Genomic DNA, 5497 nt, shown 5'->3' with positions numbered 1-5497 from the left:
AAAACATAGTTGAGTCTTCTTTCATAATTAATTCTGACATCTTCTGTGTTAGGGGTTTTCTCTGTACCCCCAGGTGGCCTCAAACTCATGATCTTCCCTCCTCAACCTCCCCACTGCTTCAGTTACAGAAATGTGATACACAAACACACACATACACACACACACACACACACTTTCTAATCTGTCTATAGACTGGTATATTAGATCATCCATATTGAACATTTTTATTGACATATTTTGTTTTATATCCAGACATATTGATAAGTGTTTTTTAATGAGTTGCAGTGGTTTTTTTTTAAAAGAAAGTTTCTTTTATTTTCAAATGCCTTATTTTTCTCAAAAATTGTTATTTTAACTCTTTCCTTCCTTGTGTGCTGCTAAAAAAAATCTACCTATATTTCCCAAGGCCAGTGTCAGACTTCACCTTTTCCCTCTCTAGGCCACCTAAACCCTTCCTGTCTTTATTGGGACTCCATCCTGACCATGTTGTAGGCTTTCCAGGTGACATGCAACTCATGACATAACCGCTGACCCAACCTTGCTCTGCTCTCAACTCATCCCCTCCAACTAGGTATCCTCTCCAGGCATCCACTCTCCAGACAAGAGAACTGCTTCCTTTGGTTCCCACTGCTCAGAACCCTCTCAAGCAGCCCAAACCACTACCCTTACTCAGCATTCTATCCAGATGCCCACGTGGGCAGGTAGATTTCCACCCTGGGAATCTGCCAAACTGCCTAGCTGTTCTGCTTAAGAAGTCTGGTCAGGCTGACCGAAAGATCATATTAAAACACACAATCTTTGTCAATGCCTTTAATTTTTCATTGTACAAATCTTCCATTTCCTTTGTTAGATTTATTCCAGGATACTGTTTGAGGCTACTGAAAATGGAACAGTTTTCCTGATTTCTTTCTTAGTATGCTTTTTTTGTAATAGGAAGGCATCCGCCTTTTGTATATTAATTTTGTCTTCTACTACTTTTCTGAGTGTGTTAATAAACTGTATGAAATGTCTAGTGGAGTCTTTAGGGTCTTTTATAATGTATGAGCATAGAATATGCAAATAAGGACACTTAGACTTCTTTTCCTATTTGAATCCTCTTTATCTCCTTCTTTTGTCTTATTCTCAAATTATAAATGCATAATAATAAAATTATTATACTACTGTCAGGAAAACAGATATGCAAATCATTGAAATAAAAGACCCATACATGAAATGTAACTACAGTCACTTTGTAAATCCATACAAAAGCAGTCACATGATTTTTGAAAAAGACGTCATTATAGTTAGCTTTGCCAACTTGACACAATCTAGAATTAGGTAGGATAAGAGTCTTAATGAGGGACCATCTATATGAGTTGGCCTGTGGGTGTGTCTGGGAAGGATTGTCTTACTTAAATTAATTGATATGGAAAGACCCAGTCCATGGTAAGTGGTGCCATTCCCTAGGCAAAGGTTCTGAACTGCAGTGTTGAGAAAAAGAGCTGTGCACGAGTGAACAAGTCAGCGTACATGGATTCACTTCTCTCTGCTCTTGATTGTGTGTGTGATGTGGCCATCTTTGAAATCTCCTGCCCTTAGTTCCCCACAATTATGGCCTCTAATATAGAAGTGTGCGGTAAGGTTAAATCCCTTCCTTCACTAAGTATCTTTTTGTCAGGGTACTTATCACAATAACAGAAATGAAACTAGGGCAAACGTCAAAACCACACAGTTGAGAATAGACAGCATCTTCAACAAATTGTGTTGGGAAAATTGAATATGCATATGTAAAAGAATGAAACTAAAAGCTTCTTGAGGAAAAGGAAAAGAACAGAGAAAAGAGAAGGTAAAGACTTTCGCACTAGGACTCTGTTGACTCCGGAAATGGGGCCAACAATTGATATTTGGGACCTCACAAAACGAAAAAGCTTCTGCATGGAAAAAGAAATGGTCAACCCAGTGAACAGAAAGCCTAAAAAACGGGAAGAGACTTTCACTAGCTATATATCCAACTGTGAGTTAATAGGTAGAATACACAAGTAACCAAAAAAAAAAAAAAACAACAAAAGAAACAACCCAATAAAAATGACTAAATATTTGTGATGACTATTATAGCTGTTAATTTGATTACATCTGGATCATAAAACCAAAAATTGCTGAGCACCCCTGTGAGGAATTTTTGCTTAATAAAATCATTTGAAGTTGGGAGATCCACTTCTAATCCAGATCTTTGAGGTGGGAAGATTCACCTTTAATTAACACCTTTAATCTGGGTCACACCTTCTGCTGGCAGCCTATGTAAGGAAGCTCATATTCTCTCTCTCTCTCTCTCTCTCTCTCTCTCTCTCTCTCTCTCTCTCTCTCTCTCTCTCTCCACCTGTTTGCTCTTGATAGCAAGTCCATCTCTTCACTGGCATTATAGCCTACTTCCTTAGCATTCTGGTGTATACTGAAGACTAGTGAGGACATCCAGCCTTGTGGACTGAAACAATGTTGGATTCTTGGACTTTCCATTGGTAGACAGTCACTGCTGGATTATCTGGACCACAGCCTGTAAGCAATTCTAATCTCTCTCTCTGTCCCTCTCCCTCTCCCTTTCTAACCCCCCCCACACACTCATTCTGTGAGTTCTCTTCCTCTAGAGAACCCTGACTAATGCAAGATCTAAAGAGTGAATTTTAAAAAGAGAAAACAAAATGGCTAATAAACAATTTAAAAGTGTTTGGGATGATTATCCATAAGAAAATATGCAAATTAAAGTACTTTTCCATCTCATTCCTGTCAGAATAGCTATCATAAATAAATCAAAAGACAACAAATGCTGGCGAAGATGTGAAAAAAAGAGGAATGCTTATTCACTGCTAGTGGGAGTGCAATCTGGTGTAGCCTATATGGAAATCAGAGTGGCTAGTCCACAAAGGATAGAAATAGATCTCCTGAACTATCTGTTCCACTCTTGACTCAGAGCAGTGGTTCTCAGCCTTCCTAATACCATGAAACTTCAACACAGGTCCTCGTGTGATAGTGACCTCTGACCATAAAATTATTTTCATTGCTGCTTCATACCTTTAATTTTCATACTCTTGTGTACTGTAATTTAAATATCTGATATGCAGGCTATCTGAAATATGACCCCTGTGAAAAGGTTGTTTGACCTACAGAAGGGTCATGACTCACAAGTTGAGAACCTCTGACTTAGATCATTAAGTTAAAGGTAGTGGATCATGTAAATTTCATAGTACATTTTCATGTTAAAAATAAGCGGCTGGAGAGTTTTTTCCAGAGGACCCAGGTTCAATTCCCAGCACCCACATGGAAATTCACAACTGTCTATAATTCTAGTTCTAGGTCATCTGACACCCTCTCACACACATAAACGCAAGCAAAATACCAGTAAACCTATATGTGTTGCTTAGTGTCCAAATAGTGCTTTTTGTCATTTTTTTTCATGATTGATTTTTAGTTTATTTGCTTTGTAATTGGAACGTATATTGCTTTTTGCTTAAATCATATTATGTTTATTAAGATATGGAGTTCTCTAAACAGGCTAGGCTCCCACAAAGCCAGAACATGAAGTAGGATCAAAACCCAGTGCCTTTGTCCTTGACTTCTCAGCAGCCCTCATTGTCTGCCATATTCAGAGAGTCCGGTTTTATCCCCTGCTTTTTCAGTCACAGTCCAGCTGGCCTTGGTGAGCTCCCACTAGATCAGCCCCACTGTCTCCGTGGGTGGGTGCACCCCTGTGGTCCTGACTTCTTTGCTCATATTCTCCCTCCTTCTGCTCCTCATTGGGACATTGGGAGCTCAGTCCGGTGCTCCAGTGTGGGTCTCTGTCTCTATCTCCATCCATCGCCAGATGAAGGTTCTATGGTGATATGCAAGATATTCATCAGTATGGCTATAGGATAGGGTCATTTCAGGTTCCCTATCCTCAGCTGCCCCAGGAACTAACTGGGGACATCGCCCTGGGCACCTGGGAGCCCTTCTAGGTCCAAGTCTCTTGCCAATCCTAAGATGGCTCCTTTAATTAGGATATGTGCTTCCCTGCTATCCTATCCAACCTTCGTTTATCCCAATCATCCCGTTTCCCCAAGATCCCCCCAACCTCCCGTTCTCACTTTTCTCTCCCCATCTCCCCTTACCCACCTCCCACCCCACCCCCAAGATCCCAATTTTTGCCCGGCAATCTTGTCTACTTCCAATGACCAGGAGGATAGCTATATGTTTTTCTTTGGGATCACCTTCTTATTTAGCTTCTTTAGGATATCAAATTATAGACTTACTGACCTTTATTTATCTCTAGAAACCAATTATGAGTGAGTACATCCCATGTTCATCTTTTTGGGTCTGGGTTACCTCACTCAGAATAGTGTTTTCTATTTCCATCCATTTGCATGCAAAATTCGAGAAGTCATTGTTTTTTACCGCTGAGTAGTATTCTAATGTGTATATATTCCACACTTTCTTCATCCATTCTTCCATTGAAGGACATCTAGGTTGTTTCCAGGTTCTGGCTATTACAAATAAAGCTGCTATGAACATAATTGAACAAATGCCCTTGTCATCCAGGATGGAGGGGGGAGGACTTTGGACTTTCCACAGGGCAGGGAACCCTGACTGCTCTTCAGACTGGAGAGGGAGGGGGAGAGGAGTGGGGGAAGGGTGAGAGGAGTGGGTGGAGGGGGAGGGAAAAGGGAGGCGGAAATTTTTTTTTCTCAATAAAAAAAAAAAGATATGGAGTTCTGCTTAGGAAGATGTCAGGAAAGCTCTCCCCAACTATTCTGGTTGGTTTTGTGTTAACTAAACTCAAAACTAGACATATTTGAAGGAGGGACTTTTAGTCAAGGAAATGTTTCCATAAGACTGGCCTGTACACAAATCTGCCAGGCAGTTTCTTAGTTGGCGATTGATGTGGGAGGGCACAGTCCGTGCGAGTGATGCAAGCCCCAGACAGGTAGTTCTGGAGGTGAATAAGAAAACACTCTGGGCAAGTCAGAAGGAGCAAACCAGTAAACAATGCTCCTCCATGATTTCTGCATCAGCTTTGGCCTCCAGGATCCTGCTGGGTTTGATGGAGCTCCTGCTCCAGCTTCACTCTGTGATAGACAGCGAACTGGTACCATAAGCTGAAACAAATTCACTTCTCCCTAAGTTGCCTTTGATTATGGTGTTTTATCACAAAAGTAGGACCACTAATGAAGACAGAAATCGGAACTGGGTTGTGAGGTATTGCTGATACAGCCTTGCCCATGTGTTTCTGAAAGGACTGTGGAAGTACACGATGTGATGTGGGATTCCCTCTGTATACTGTGAATATATTTTATTACCATTGCTTAATAAAGAAACTGCTTTGGACTATGGCAGGGCAGAATATAGCAAGGTGGGGTCCAACCATGGAGGGAGGGGCCAGAGACTGACGTTTGACTTTGTGGTCTCTCATGTTTAAGAGGTTCCCCTCTTAGGGTCCCAGGCTGCTTCTCTGATCTGTGGAGCTTGCACTGGCTATCTGGGACTGACC

Source organism: Alexandromys fortis, unplaced genomic scaffold, assembly GCF_014885135.2.
Source record: "Alexandromys fortis isolate MF-2015 unplaced genomic scaffold, M_Fortis_MF-2015_v1.1 scaffold_39, whole genome shotgun sequence".
NCBI classification, from domain to species: Eukaryota; Metazoa; Chordata; class Mammalia; order Rodentia; family Cricetidae; genus Alexandromys; species Alexandromys fortis.
The sequence above is the reverse complement of the archived record's forward strand: the minus strand, read 5'-3'. Positions refer to the sequence as shown.